Genomic DNA, 17,262 nt, shown 5'->3' on the forward strand with positions numbered 1-17,262 from the left:
TGCGGAGCTAATTTTCGGTAGCAGAGGAAATATTACATCTATCTTCAAAGAAATAAAAAATTAATTACGTAACCTAATTTTTATCGATCTGATATTCCTCCAGAATGATTGAGATCTTTGGAAAAACAAACCGCGAGAAAACTATATACAATTCGCGGATTACTTACACATTCCTTATTGTTTATTGGCATGACCTATGAATCTTTCTAATCTTTAGATACGGATCTTTCGTCGAACCAATCTTGGCACTGTTGCATTCTTTTAAAATCTGGCAAGCTTTTTCTGTTGCTTCTGCAACAGTGTCCTGGTCTTCTTTTGTGAAATGAGGAATCTGTTCCGTCTCATATTAATTTATTTGCTACGAAAGTCTCAACTGCCGTCAGTAGCATTTTTTGACTTTAAGCCACCTCTGATCCTCGCTAACCTAGTTTGGAAGGGATGAAGATTGTCTCTCAGGAAGACATCACGGAAATGTTTGCCTGCTTCTTTTTCTAGATAAATATACTTGCGATATTTTTTGTGGATTTGTATGTTACGCAACTCAGATTTTCTACCACGGCCTGGTGGCTGGTAGTCCGTGATCATAGCGAAAGGTATACTAGAAAATGCTACGATGATCTTGTCACCTTTTAAATCGCTGAGTGGGTTCAAATTCAATCTCGCATGTCATAACTCAAGAAGAGAACAGAGAGAAAAAATAGTTTACTTGTTGTCACATAGTCACGAAAAAGTTTCCAGAGAGCGAGGAAAATATTTGCTTTATAATTTCAGTGTAGGCTCATAAGGTATGACGAGGCTCTTGTGTCTAATGGAATTTTCGCAAATTCCTGTTTTTTTGAATGGATGATGAGATTACAGTATGTAGTTTCGAAGTATTTTCTTGGTATTATTTTTCAAGCTCGAGAGTTTCTCTCTTTTTCCCTCCTTTTTATTCTTTTCTATCTCTGTATGAATTTTAGTAGTGATCGCCTTGTACATAGATAGTGTGCATAGCACACAAAATTGTTTAGCTTATTTGCTAAAACTATTCATTCTCACAAGAATAGATGATAATGTTCCGCAATTCTGCTTTTTTTTGTCACCCCTTTGCTTTTACGTCAGCCACTTTATCAATTTTTAATTGGCAAGTGCAAAGCACGAGCGTAGTCTGCCCGTTAAAAAATTTATTTTATTTACGAGTCAAACATCTGAAATATCATGAACAGTTCGATTGTACAGTGGCATGGGATTCGTGTTGCGGTATATATGTTCCAGTATTCTTTTAGATTATCGTTATACAACGCCTGTCGTAACATTCTTATACATTATAACAATTGTTCTTGTGTGGATGCCGTGTGACAGTGGTGCTGTGGCTTTACTGCTGTTCCTGCTGTTTCTTGCGAGCTCTCGTCTGGCGGGGGTGTTGCGCTACCGCATTGTCCACAGTTGATAATGTTATCACCAGCGAGCTGTAATTCTTTCTGTGATTAAGTTTTTTCTATATCGTTAAGAGACTATGTAATCTTCTAACATACATATTTGTTTTAATAGTGCCTTCTTTTTTATTAAATTTATTATAAGACATCCAAACCCAAATATTTCCGTTTTATCTTATACTATCATAAAATTTTAAGTAAGGTTTTATAAATTTGAGTATAAGGAATGTATTTCTTTGAAATCATGTAAACTGAAGTGCAGCACCAACATGTAGCGGGCTTGGATAGAAGCACGTTTCATACCGCTGCATGGAGGTATAACTATGTTTCTCTTCGTGTGTAGTATGCATGCTTCAATGGCGTGATCACTTGTAATAGTATAATATGTGTAATGCAACACGTTTCTGCTCAGGTATGGAAATGTTGTACAGTTGTTTTATAGACGGTTTGTGTTTTACATTCGTATAGTTAGGAGTGTGTTGTAAATTAGGCTGCTTCTATGTACTCATATTTTCTAGGTCTGAAGGTGATCATTACCGCCCGAAATTAATAACTTGGTTACAAATAAACGGTGGATACAAGAACGAAATTATAATCAAGGAAATATAGAGTTTATGGTTTTATCATTTATCACACAAGGTCAACAATACCATCAGATTATTTGCTGACTATTCTGTTGCCTACAGGAATAGCCATTTACGATCGCACTGTAACTCAGAGAGACTTGGACAATATTTTCACCTGCTGTAATCAATGGTAGCCTTTTTTAAATGTGAAAAAAGCACGATAATTCTCATAGCAAAGAGAAAGAACTCGATAGCTTTCTATTTCACATCGGGCATGACGCATCGGGTGAATGCCTAAGAGCAATATTAAGAAACGATCACGAACAGGACGAAGACGCAAACTCAGTACTGGGGAAACTGAATAAAAGGCTTAAACTTATTAGATGCATCTTCAAAGAAAATTACTGACAAGAAGCTAGATCCATCAATTTTATGATACTGTTTCACTTATAGGAATCCTTACTAAGTATGCATCAAAGCATAAATCGAATTCTGAGCTGCGACGCTGAGATCGAAACACGTATAACACAGTGATTTAGTTTCACACTGATGATCGAGGAAGTAAAACGCAATTCTCTGGAAGTCTGTTAGGCAATAACACGGGTAGGCACCACGAGAGTAAGAGGGATTAGTGTGAGTAGACTGGCATAAATACACTCCTGGAAATGGAAAAAAGAACACATTGACACCGGTGTGTCAGACCCACCATACTTGCTCCGGACACTGCGAGAGGGCTGTACAAGCAATGATCACACGCACGGCACAGCGGACACACCAGGAACCGCGGTGTTGGCCGTCGAATGGTGCTAGCTGCGCAGCATTTGTGCACCGCCGCCGTCAGTGTCAGCCAGTTTGCCGTGGCATACGGAGCTCCATCGCAGTCTTTAACACTGGTAGCATGCCGCGACAGCGTGGACGTGAACCGTATGTGCAGTTGACGGACTTTGAGCGAGGGCGTATAGTGGGCATGCGGGAGGCCGGGTGGACGTACCGCTGAATTGCTCAACACGTGGGGCGTGAGGTCCCCACAGTACATCGATGTTGTCGCCAGTGGTCGGCGGAAGGTGAACGTGCCCGTCGACCTGGAACCGGACCGCAGCGACGCACGGATGCACGCCAAGACCGTAGGATCCTACGCAGTGCCGTAGGGGACCGAACCGCCACTTCCCAGCAAATTAGGGACACTGTTGCTCCTGGGGTATCGGCGAGGACCATTCGCAACCGTCTCCATGAAGTTGGGCTACGGTCCCGCACACCGTTAGGACGTCTTCCGCTCACGCCCCAACATCGTGCAGCCCGCCTCCAGTGGTGTCGCGACAGGCGTGAATGGAGGGACGAATGGAGACGTGTCGTCTTCAGCGACGAGAGTCGCTTCTGCCTTGGTGCCAATGATGGTCGTATGCGTGTTTGGCGCCGTGCAGGTGAGCGCCACAATCAGGACTGCATACGACCGAGGCACACAGGGCCAACACCCGGCATCATGGTGTGGGGAGCGATCTCCTACACTGGCCGTACACCACTGGTGATCGTCGAGGGGACACTGAATAGTTCACGGTACATCCAAACCGTCATCGAACCCATCGTTCTACCATTCCTAGACCGGCAAGGGAACTTGCTGTTCCAACAGGACAATGCACGTCCGCATGTATCCCGTGCCACCCAACGTGCTCTAGAAGGTGTAAGTCAACTACCCTGGCCAGCAAGATCTCCGGATCTGTCCCCCATTGAGCATGTTTGGGACTGGATGAAGCGTCGTCTCACGCGGTCTGCACGTCCAGCACGAACGCTGGTACAACTGAGGCGCCAGGTGGAAATGGCATGGCAAGCCGTTCCACAGGACTACATCCAGCATCTCTACGATCGTCTCCATGGGAGAATAGCAGCCTGCATTGCTGCGAAAGGTGGATATACACTGTACTAGTGCCGACATTGTGCACGCTCTGTTGCCTGTGTCTATGTGCCTGTGGTTCTGTCAGTGTGATCATGTGATGTATCTGACCCCAGGAATGTGTCAATAAAGTTTCCCCTTCCTGGGACAATGAATTCACGGTGTTCTTATTTCAATTTCCAGGAGTGTATATCAATTTTAGTCTTGTTCAATATTCGGCTGCGTTAAGACAGAAGTTCACTAATATTGGTATGAATTATACTCCGCCACGCGTTACTGAGCAGACTGGTGAATAAGGACTTCACCGTAGAGAAAAATGATGTGTGCTGTGCCAAAAGAAGGCAAACGCATAAGGACAGAGGACTGTAAAATTTCGGCAGTTAATACGCGCTGTGAATTGCTATACCTCTTGGCAAGATGGCAGCAAGTGGAGGTAATGAAACACCTTGTGCAAACTGTGTGTATGCCTGAAGGCCTCCTTCGAAATCTGTCACCAACTACAGATTTCGTAGCACGTTGGACACGTTTGTTGTACGGAGTCTGAGGTAATACATAAATACATCCAGCGACTGGCAGGTAGCCTTGCTCACAGAGTTTCAAGCGTCCGTGGAATGTGTGACATTCACTCTATAAATGATCGGGGCTTCCTGATTCTGAGCCAAGGGCTGAATCAGAGACCGTGAAGGCATAAGCTAGGCTGTAGCCCCCTGCACTTTCTCCACCGGATTGAGAACTTCAGGCACTCATTAATGGAGCAGTTGTGCACAACACATCGGAGGGTGCTAGCCAGTTGGCTGGCTGTGTGGAGTACACGCAAGTTTTTCAGTTTAAGCGACTCACTACCTTTTTAGGATAATTATCGATGTAGGAGACCATCGATTTGTTGGGGTATTATAGAAATTAATTGCCCCCAGAAGAGACTATTGAAATTATAGTGACAACAACTGAAACATTCCCTAATGGTTCAGAGTTTTTAGCAGTACTAAAAAGCAGTGTTGCTCATATGCTGTTATATACAGAAAGCTTGTTACAGACCATAAGAATAGTGAGAGTTTTGTGCTAAATGTAAGTACACTGATGGGAAAAAATCTCAACATCAAAAGCAATTACTGTAGAGTAATGAAATTTCAGGCATACATTTTTCTTCATAACGTATTTAAGTGATTAACATAGCAACGTCACATGTTAATCTAAGAGTGTGATAAGCCATTGCAAATACAAAATTCTGGTACATTAGTAACCGATGTAAGCTCCATAATGGTGAATGCATTGTTTTGTACAGGTGCCGGATGTCACCCTGTGGGATGGAGTTGCTCGCCAGCTGCACTTGGTCCGTCAGGGACAGCTGTTGCTATTCATGAATGACGCTCGAATTGTCGTCCGATGATGTTGCATATGTTCTCGACTGGAAACAGATCTGATGATCGATCAGCCTATGGCAACATGTTCACACACTGTAGAACATGTTGGGTTACAACAGCGGTACTTGGGCAAACATTATTCTGTTGGAAAACAGCCACTGGAATGCTGTTCCTGAACGGCAGACTGATGTACAAATTTGTAGTCAGGGTGCTAGGGTGCTAGAGATAATGAAAGGGGTATTCCTGCTGTCATACGGAAAGGTGTAGGTCCGGCGTGTCTAGTACAAGGACAGAATGGTTGCAGCCACCCAACTGGTCTCTTCCTTTCCAACTCACGGCAATCACTGGCAACGACCCAGGACCAGGTTTCATCACAAAACACAACAGACCTCCACCCTGCTCTCCAGTGAGCTCTGCCATGGAGGCACTGGTGTCAAAAATGGCGGTGATTTAGGGTCAGTAGAATGTACGTACCAGGCGTCTGGCGCGGAAATATCCTTGAAATAACTGATTTGTAACGGATCGTTTGTCACTGTGGTGAGGAATGCTGCTCAGATTGCTGCTGCACTTGCTGTACGATGCACCACAACCATACACCGAGCAGAATAATCTTTCTTCTCGGTAGTGCCACGTGGTCGTCTGGAGCCCAGGCTTTTTGCAACTGTACATCCTCGTGACCACAGCTACCAGCATTCGTGTTCAGTGGCTACATTCGTGGCAAGCCTTTCTGCAACATTACGCGAGGACACATCCAACTTCTAGCAGCCCTGTTACGTGATCTCTTTAAAACTCAATGACATGTTGATAATGGCGTCCTTGTTGCCTTTAAGGCATCCTTGGCTAGCATCAACTCACGACGTCCAATCTCTAAGCTAAAAATCGATCACGACTGTTACAGCATCTATTGAAAACAAATCTGTTTTGCATCCACATAGAGGCGCTACTAGCGACACTCTTGTGTGACTGGCACGAAATGTAAACAGACATCATGTTTCAGTTGTACTAACAAGCCTACTCACTTTCGTTAATGTCGAACGACTCCTCCTTGGTGCTACCATTTTTTTCGCCATCACTGTATAAACTTAGTGATGGGCTAGTGGAAAACGAAGGCGTTGAATTAGTTGCAGGAGAGAAGAAACTCAAATACCCGAAGACATATACTGAAGCTGGATTCTAGGCTATTTGCCCAATATTTAGTACGAAGGTTGGACATAAGTTTGGAATTATATCTTTCTATCGATCACCAGATTAGTCCCGAAAGGTAACAGAAAACGTCAGAAAAAAAACTTTGTGCGAACGCACAAATGTTCCTAAATCATCCTTTAATCAGGAGATCTTAATCACACGACAAACCATTGGGAAAACTTCTCTTCTTCACACGGAATTCTGAAAACTGGCTTCTTAGAAAAGCCCAAGTTCTGTTTCACATGAGGTATGTTTTCAGTATCCAGGATGATTGCCATGGAAGAGGTCATTCTGTTCGAGATACCGCACTATATTTTGACTTAGAATATGTTCTGTAATTCCTCAATAAACAGACAGTGATACTGGATGGTAGCTTCCTCTATCACTTCTCATAGAGGGATGTGCTTTCTTCTCCGATCAGTTGACTTATTGTCTTGTTGAAGAGGTTTACACCATATGAGACGTAAAATGGGACCTAGCTCAGACACTTTGTAAAGTAGGAATTCTTAGTTGGCAGGACGCTGTATATTGTTTTGGACGGAGAGTCATCGGCAACAGAAGAAGTAACTTCAGGAGTACTCCAGGGAAGTGTGTTGGAACTCCCGATAAAATAGATGAGCATAACTGAGACCTTATTCGACAATAGTGTAATGTATACTCCTTCGCTATTTACATCAGTCCGCCAACGCTAGGGTAATTTTTCGATTAGCGATTGTATAAATCACGTGATTTTGATGCGAAAAACACGTAGAACCATGTTCGGAGCACAGTTTCATCCGGAAACGAAGTTTCTTGAAGGCTGTTTGATAGATAGCGGAAAAGATGAAATACTGAGAGCGCAAGGTCAGGTGAATAAAGTAAGTTTGGAATACATTCCCAACCCAACTCCTCTGCAGTGTTTTTTGTCAGTCTACGAGGATGCGCGCGGGCGTTATAGTGGAGTAGTATCAGCTCATGCAGTCTTCCTGGTCGTTGTTCTTCGATTACGTCTGCAGACGTCTCAGTTGTTGATAATAAATGTCAGCAGTGACGGTTACACCTCGTGAAAACATTTCGTAGTACACCGTACGGTAGGTGTTCCACCAGATGCTTAACATCATCTTTTGTGGAAGAGCGCAGCTTTTTGTAACGGGAGATGCTGCTTTGTTTTGGCAACCATTGCTTTCTTATATTACCATAAAGTTACCATTTGTCGTCACCAGTAACTGTACAAGATAGAAGTGGTCGGTGTTGTTCACGAGCCAATTGAGCAAGCAGTGAAGCACATATGACGACCAGCTTATATTTATGAGTGTGGTTTAGAGCTTGAGGTATCCATATATCTGATTTTTGAACCTTCCCCATTGCATTTAAATGTGGCACGATGGTAAAATGATCACAGTCCTCAGGTACACTGACTTATATCATTCTGGATTAATGCGTTTAAGCGACCTTCATCAAACCCTGAAGGTCTTCTTGAACGTGGAGAAAAACTAATGTTAAAACGATCCTCCTTAAAACTGGAAGTCATTTTGTTGCCGTGCCTCTCCAGTGGCATTATCCACAGGCACAGCTCAAATGTTTCCGGCTGACTCCACTGCTGTCACCGCTCTACTAAAGGCAAACAGAAGAATGTGTCGGAAATGTTTCGATATCTTCGCTTGGCATTCCCATTTCTAGCGTACACAGCTAGATCCAGTATCTTCAAAGAACACAATATACAGACTCAAATAGCAACACAGAACCACAAATGAAAAGAAAAGATAATCGATAAATAAACCCATGACAACCGGAATACCACCGTGGAAAACAAGCACACTACGAACTTATGCACCAAGTTAATACAAGGTCATTGGTCAGGCGATAAAACCGTGAAACATTATCGTATCGTAATATAAATTTTATCGTCAATCTATAAAAATTATGACAGGTAGTGTACTCATTCAGGTTATCGCCGGTTACATTTTTACCGTGAATGAGTACACTGCCTGTCACAGCTTTTATAGACTGACGATGTAATACAGCGTACAATTCGTGTTATTATGACCTCACGACTGGGGCTTGCTGTTTAGACAATGGTAATATGACGTTTCTCAAAACTTTTCTTTCATTGGAGGTAGCTGTAACATTTATACTGCTGTTGAAAATTAATTACCGAGTGATCCTCCAGCGTCCAGCCTATGAATGGGCTCTGATATTTTGTTGTAGCTGTTCTTGCGACGTGATACGGTTCTGTGGCGTAGAGATTTCAATGGTTACCAGACCGACATACAAACAAACAGAAATTTGTAAGCGTAGGCTTCCGCGGCCGTTGTCTTCTTCAATAAAATTCTTCAGGGTATCAGACCTCATCGTCATAATTTAAAATGCGCCAACGTTTCGGCCAGCGTTGCAGCTAGCCTTCATCAGGGCCTTACGTTAACTGCTAAATGAACACACTTGGTTCCTTAAATAGCTGCACGATAAAACCGTGTCGTTACTTGATTGGCCCGCGTCCTGGCGAAACAGCCTCTCACTTTCAAAAGAAAGATTAGAGAGGCGATAGAAATAGCCAAAAGACCCGCCAACATGAATAGAGAGGACGGGTACAAGCTTCCGAGGTCTTGGCTGCCTGCAATAGCAGGGCTACGGAGCGGCGGCAGAGCCGTGGCGGCCCATGCAGACACGCGGAGAGCCGCAGTAGTGGTCGCGAGCACACAAAGCAATGGCACGCCGCAGCCGGCTTCTGGACATTATGGAAACAGTGTGACGTCCAGCCATCACCTGTTCGCTATTCGTCCGTCTCCTCCAATGGGGTGGATTAATATAAAGACCAATAGAAAACAGCTATTTCAGCCAATGACAGATAATAAAGGAAACACCAATAAAGCATACCTTTCACCCCTCCTCCTTTTACAGCCAATCAAGTAACGACACGGTATTCTCGTGCAGCTATTTAAGGAACCAAGTGTGTTCATTTAGCAGTTACCGTAAGGCCCTGATGAAGGCTAGCTGCAACGCTGGCCGAAACGTTGGCGCATTTTAAATTATGACGATGCGGTCTGATACCCTGAAGAATTTTATTGAAGAAAACAGAAATTTAACTACTTAGCTTTATTGCTTAAAGTTGGTATATAAATCTATATAACTTACGTCTTACGGCCTCATACAGAGTTAACAAGAGTTCGCTTGCTGTTGCCATCCAGTAGCCGTATTGAAGGGAAAGACATAGGACACTGACGATGGTACCAGCTAACCTTTTTTAATTCTTGTATTACATAATTTCCGCCAGTATTACTAAGAACCTCAGATTTCGCGCAGATGATGCAGTTATAAGTAATGGAGTACCGTCTGGGTAAAGCAAAAAAAAATATTCATTTGTATCTTGATAAGGTTTCGAAGTGCTGTAAGGATTGGAAACTTGCTTTACATGAATCTAAATGTAAAATTACGTGACGGAGAAAAGAATCACAACACTGAAAAGAAATTAACTTAGAGTAATGAAATTTCGAAAAGGCATTTGTCTAGGTAACGTATTCAAGTGAATAATATGGCATGATCACAGGATAAAGCAAGAGCGAGGTAAGCCATTGCAGATTTGGAATTCTGGTACATTAATAACCGGTGTAAACGACAGAATGTTGAATCCAAGCCTGTTAACGCGCATGCATTATGTTGTACGGGTGCTGGATGTTAAGTTTGTGCGATGGAGTTCCATGCCTATTACACTTAGTTGTTGAGTACTGGTCGTGAACGACGCTCGAGTTGTCGTGCGATGATGTCTCGTATGTGCTCGATTGCCGACAGATCTGGTGATCGAGAGCATGTTGGGATACAATAGGGTTTGTGGGTGAGCATTATCCTGTTGTAATACAGCACAACACGTCCAATCACCATACTGACGTAAGGTTTTTCAGTCATGATGCGTGGAGTGATCACAATAATACTGCTGCCATTATATAAAATCGGAACCTTGACGGTAACTCCAAGTGTGCGTCCAGTGAGTTTAACGCACAGAGAAGTTCGTTGCAGTCCCTTAGCTGTCCTCCTTCCAACCAACACACGACCATTCCTGGCAATGGGCAGAATCAGCTTTCTTCAGAAAATACAACAGACCTTCACGCTACCTTTCAACGAGCTATCTCTTGGCACCACTGCAATCGCCAACGGAAGTGGTTTGGGGTACAGTAGGATACACGCTACGTGTCATCTGGCTCAGAGTTGAAGTGGTCGATTCCTAACAGTTAGCTGTGCCACCATGGTGCCAACTGTTGCTAAAACTGCTGCTGCAAATGCAATACGATACTCAGAGCCTAAAGCCAAACAGGATGGTCTTCGCTCTCGGTAATGTCACGTGGTCTTCCGGAGCCTGGCTTCTTGCGACCATCATGCTCGTGACCACGGCTCCCGGGACATAGATGCAGGAGCTACATTCATGCCAAGTCTTTCTGCCATATAGAAGAACCAACGTCCAGCTTGTCGTAGCCCTGTCACACGACCTCGTTCAAAGTCAATGAAGTGTTGATAATGCAGGCTTTCAGATAAAAAAAAGTGACCCTCAACTATGTACCCTCAGACTCAGTGTTGAATTATTAATAGTTTTGGCTGGCTTCGTTGTCTCGGGGCTAGGATACGTAGTTGCCACATTACAAGCCAAATACTGCTGAGTCTACCATATACACATGAATATACACATAATCGAATGGTCGAAGGTTACTATCAGTCAGCAATTGTGAATTTTGAATGTAACATATAAATTTATAATTGAAAGACTGCAATTAAATAAAATCTGCAGGTGCCATTTTAACGACTTTAAATGATGAGTACAATAGCAGAAGTACTTTTAAGAATGCCATTTATTACTGCAAATCACTTATTGGTATCGATGGTCCAGGAATTAAATAAAATATAAGTTGAATAACAAGGAAACAATAGATTCCTACATCACGTAATTAGTTATGAGCAACAACATAGCTCACGAGGTATTCAATTCTAAACGTTTACTACATCTTCACTGCAGAAGCCAAAGAAATCTCATAAGTGCACCAGTCGGCACTACGAACTATTTCTATCTCCCGCGACCACGGAAAAACTGCACAACACTCTCCAATTTTTTCCTGCGACAGTCCATCGCGCATTCCCGTCCAGCACTCCTGTCCTGTTCGACCTGATACTCCTCCCCCCACTTTCATACAGTGACTTCGGTAGCCGCCTACCGTAATAACGAGGGCTCATACGCTCACGAACATATTAAAACACATGTGAAATACTGGATTTACATTTAAATAACATGAAATTAAATAAATATCCCCAAGTCTGGTCCATAAACACGCTCTAACACACATTATTAAGTACATAAACAAATCAAATAAACATATATCAAAGCAATAGAAACAAATAGAAACAAATAGAAACAAAAGTGGGCCGGTAGCCTAACGTCTCTGTGCTTTCTAAAACACAGTAAATATTTGACCAATTTGTTCATGAATACAAAGACATAGATGAATAAATATATTTATAAGCATGCTGATACCGTTTCTTCCTGTAATTGTGGACTACTAACGGCCTGATGCGATCAACAGTAATTGGCCACTTTGACCTCCAATAACTCATGTAATGTTCATGTTACATGCCCGTAATTAATACCAATTTAGGTTTACATTAATAGCTTTCTAAGAACATGTCGATCTACAAAATCGGATGAACCGTTTAGATTTTGGAAATTCGTTGCAAGGGGATACTTGTATAATTTATAGTCAGATAACCAACTTTAAACTAATAAATACACTGAAAATCTGATCCACCATCAGAACCGTCGTGCAAATAATGGTAATGCAGATGTTCCTTATTAAGGTATCATGATTCCTCTAGCTATTATTAATTTCTACGTGAACTGTGAAATGTGTGCCATTATGGTTTCACAAAGTCCGCCATCTTTAGCACTCCCGGATGCAAATTACCTTCATAGACACAAAGCACAGTCCTCGACACAGTGTCAACATGAAATTCCCAGCCATGCGGTTGGCCTGGACCATGCGCTGGGACTACCCCTCCTGATCGGGCTAATGTTCGGCACCACAAGATTGCTGACGAGCCCCGGCTTTCCAGCAGCCCGTGCGGCCACGCCTACTACGAACTTAGAATATTTTCAGGGCACCACAACTAGCCCATTATTTCACAATAATGACGTTTTTGCCGCCTTAAAGGCATTCTTTATTAACATCTACCCACTAAGTCGAGCGTCGAAGGTAAAGAACGCTCAAGACCGTTCAGCATGTATTTTACGCAAACATGATTTTCAACCTCATAGTGGCGCTAACAGCGACACTGTCATGCAACTGGTGCCAAATATGAATGGACATCATCTTTTTGCTGCAGAAAAATGTCTAACAACTTTCATTTACGCCGCAAAACTCCTAGGTGTTGCGATTTTTCCCCGAAATTTTAGATACGGTGATGAGTTAAAACATTATGACCACCTACTTAATATCTTGTTTGTCCGTCTCTGGAACGAAATACATCAGCCTAATTCTGCGTATCAGGAATCTGACAGTTTATTGGTATGAAACTTCCTGGCAGACTAAAACCGTGTGCCCGACCGAGACTCGAACTCTCGGTCGGGCACACAGATTTAATCTGCCAGGAAGTTTCATATCAGCGCACACTCCGCAGCAGAGTGAAAATCTCATTCTGGAGTTTATTGGTACGTTTGAGGGGGTAAGTGGCATTAGATATCTACTCATAGGTCACGTAATTCGCCTAAATAACTGGTCGCTGAATAGCGTGCGCGCTGATTTTTCTATAGGACTTATTTCAGGCGAATTTGGTCGCTGAGACATCAATGTGAATTTACTGTAATGCTCCTCGAACCACTGTAACACGGTTCTGGCTCAGAGACTTGAGCCGGCTGGGGTGGCCGAGCGATTCTAGGCGCTACAGTCTGGAACCGCGCAACCGCTACGGTCGCTGGTTCGAATCCGGCCTCGGTCATGGATGTGTGTGATGTCCTTAGGTTAGCTACGTTTAAGTAGTTCTAAGTTCTAGGGGACTGATGACCTCAGAAGTCATGTCCCATAGTTCTCAGGGCCATTTGAACCATTTTCAGAGACATGGACAGTTACACTAGCCGTCGGGGAACATAAGATGCATGAAGGAATGCAGGTGGTTCGCAGCAGTTAACATGTCTTCGGTTACGACCACATATCCCAGGAAAGCACATAAGAATGACTCTTATAGCAGAATACTGCTCCCACCAGCCGTCCGTGGCGCGCTGCACGTTTCGAACCGCCCTTCACACCGATGAAGTCGTTTAAGGAGACAACCAACGACCTAGTGTAGTAGTGTAGTCAAAATGTGATACACCCAAAGAGGTCTAAGGTTTCCATTGTTCGACGGTCGAATCCCGATGGTCCCTCCCCCCCCCCCCCCCCACTCAACAGTAAATGACGGTGTCGTAGGGCCAGAAAGTGAACACTAGGGATGGTCTGCTGCGGAGCTCCATTTCAACAACGTACGATGAACGGTGTGCTCCGAAACACTTGTGTGCGAGCCAGTATTGTGATCGTTCGACAGAGATGCCACAGATCACCATCTATCCTACTTTACATAGCAGACAAGTCTCCGAACATGACGTTCGATGAAGATTCGTGGATGTCCAACCATTTATCGCCGAGTGGTAGTTTCACTGTTCTTGTACCTCTTTGCGTAGTTGCTCACGACAGTAGCACATGAACAGCTTCACCGTTTGCGAGGCAGTCGTTCACAGGCTCTGTGTAATAATAGTGTGGCCAAAATATTCTGCCCAAAGTCACTTATCTCAGTGGATTTTTCCGTTTGCAGCCCATATCCTAGGTGATCCTCCGTCCGTCTGTGCTCCGCTTACTTATACTACTAGCCATTAAAATTGCTACACCAAGAAGATATGTAGATGATAAACGGCTATTTTTTGGACAAATATATTATGCTAGAACTGACATGTGATTACATTTTCACGCAATTTGGGCGCATAGATCCTGAGAAATCAGTACACAGAACAACCACCTCTGGCCGTAATAACGGCCTTAATACGCCTGGACATTGAAGCAAACAGAGCTTGGATGGCGTGACAGGTACAGCTGCCCATGAAGCTTCAACACGATACCACAGTTCATCAAGAGTAGAAAAAAATGGTTCAAATGGCTCTGAGCACTATGGGACTTAACTTCTATGGTCATCAGTCCCCTAGAACTTAGAACTACTTAAACCTAACTAACCTAAGGACATCACACAACACCCAGCCATCACGAGGCAGAGAAAATCCCTGACCCCGCCGGAAATCGAACCCGGGAACCCGGGCGTGGGAAGCGAGAATGCTACCGCACGACCACGAGATGCGGGCTCAAGAGTAGAGACTGGCGTATTGTGACGAGCCAGTTGCTCGGCCACCATTGACCACACGTTTTCAATTGGTGAGAGATCTGGAGAATGTGCTGGCCAGGGCAGCAATCGAACATTTTCTGTATCCAGAAAGGTCCGTAGAGGCCCTGCAACATGCGGTCGTGGATCATCCTGCTGAAATGTAGGGCTTTGCAGGGATTGAATGAAGGGTACAGCCACGGGTCGTGACACATCTGAAATGTAACGTCCACTGTTCAAAATGCCATCAGTACGAACAAGAGGTGACCGATACGTGTAGCCAGTGGCACTCCATATCATCACGCCGAGTGATACGCCAGTATGGCGATTACGAATACACGCTTCCAATGTGCGTTCTCCGCGATGTCGCCAAACACGGATGCGACCATCATAATGCTGTAAACAGAACCTGGATTCATCCGAAAAAGCGATGTTTTGCCATTCGTGCCTGTGATGCAGTGCCAAGGGTAACCGCAGCCATGGTCTCCGAGCTGATAGTCCATGCTGCAGCAAACGCCATCGAACTGTTCGTGCAGATGGTTGTTGTCTTGCAAACGTCCCCATCTGTTGCCTCAGGGATGTCGCTGCACGATCCGTTACAGCCATGCGGATAAGATGCCTGTCATTTCGACTGCTAGTGATACGAGACCGTTGGGACCCAGCACAGCGTTCCGTATTACCCTCCAGAACCCACCGATTCCATATTCTGCTAACAATCATTGGTTCTCGACCAACGTGAGCAGCAATGTCGCGATACGGTAAACCGCAATCGCGATAGGCTACAATCCAACCTTTGTCAAAGTCGGGAACGTGATGGTACGCATTTCTTCTCCTTAGACGAGGCATCACAACAACGTTTCATCAGGCAACACCGGTCAACTGCTGTCTGTGTATGAGAAATCGGTTGGACACTTTCCTCATGTCAGCACGTTGTAGGTTTCGCCACCGGCGCTAAACTTGTGTGAATGCTCTGAAAAGCTAATCATTTGCATATCACAGCATCTTCTTCCTGTCTGTTAAACTTCGCGTCTGTAGCACGTCATCTTCATCGTGTAGCAATTTTAATGGCCAGTAGTGTACTTTTCTTACCGCGACATGTGCTCGCAACGCCACCAATAGGTGTCCAACTTCGCCGTGGGCAATGGCCAGAAAGTTTTGGCTGATCAGTGTATTTCGTAAAACATTGTATACTAAGACTGGAATATAAATGATTCACAATTAGAATCAGTTAATTCATACGTATACCTATGTGTAACAATTTCTACGGACGTCGAATGGAAAAGTCACAGAGGGTTATTCGTAAGTCACGCAGGTGGGAGATATCCGTTCATTGGCAGCCAGTCTACAGAGGAGACTGCTAAAAAACACATGTGTGTCCTACCTCAAAATAGTGGCCAAGTGTGTGGCAACCATACCAGACAGTACTAACAGGAGATATTGAATGGACACAAGGAAGGGCTGCACAAGTGGTCATAGATTCTATTTTACGTTTTCCGGCGTTGGGAAAATCTGAGTAATTTGCAGGTATTCAGACAGGCGGTTTCGTCCAGAAGGCTCGCTCTTTAGACAAGCCGCCTTTTTGTAATATTCAGGTGTTGATAATAGATGTTTTCAGTTGCTCGCCGTCTGTATATCCACTCGCTCCGCCCATACTCACCCGCAGCAGTCGGCAGAGCCTGTGGTGTGGGAATGTGCGACGTCGGGGCTCGATACAGGGTATTCAGTCGCGCCGCGGCCGTCTGAGGACGCGATTCTGTCAGGCCGGCGACGATGCGTCCTGGTCTTCTTCCACTGCTGTGATGGCAGTGTATTTACACTTAGACTGCCGCTGTGCATTTACCAAGCTCGAGGCTGGGTAGCAGGCCTTACTTAATTGAAAGCCACTTTCTCTGTTGGCTAGCAATAACAAAGCATTTCCTTAACGCGCATTACTCAATGGGCGGGGGATAGGGGGTTGGGAACGTTGTGCCCACGATAAAAAATTAGTAAATACTAAATTCGTTAACTGTTGTTGACATGTACTCTCAACATAGTTTTCGAAGAGGTATTCATGTGTAAGCTAAGTCCTGGTCCTGAAACTCATGGATGTGGCATTCATTCGTGAGGCGTTTTCCTTTGCTGTGGATTAATGTTATGTTATCGATATAACGCGAACTGCCAAGTCTTTGCTGGTTCCCACGTAATAACAGTTACCTTCTTTTCCGCATTTCCCGAGCGCTTTCTTGTTTTATCTTGATGCTGTGGTCCTTCTTTGCACTGCAACGTATTTGATAACTGTCTTCGCCGGTCGTTGTGGCCGAGCGGTTCTAGGCGCTTCAGTCTGGAACCGTGCGACCGCTACGGTCGCATGTTCGAATCATTCCTCGCGCGTGGATGTGTGTGGTGTCCTTAGGTTAGTTAGGTTTAACTAGTTCTAAGTTCTAGGGGACTGATGACTTCAGATGTTAAGTCCCGTAGTGCTCAGAACCATTTGAACCATTTTTTTGATCACTGAC

Source organism: Schistocerca serialis, chromosome 7 (assembly GCF_023864345.2).
Source record: "Schistocerca serialis cubense isolate TAMUIC-IGC-003099 chromosome 7, iqSchSeri2.2, whole genome shotgun sequence".
NCBI lineage: Eukaryota > Metazoa > Arthropoda > Insecta > Orthoptera > Acrididae > Schistocerca > Schistocerca serialis.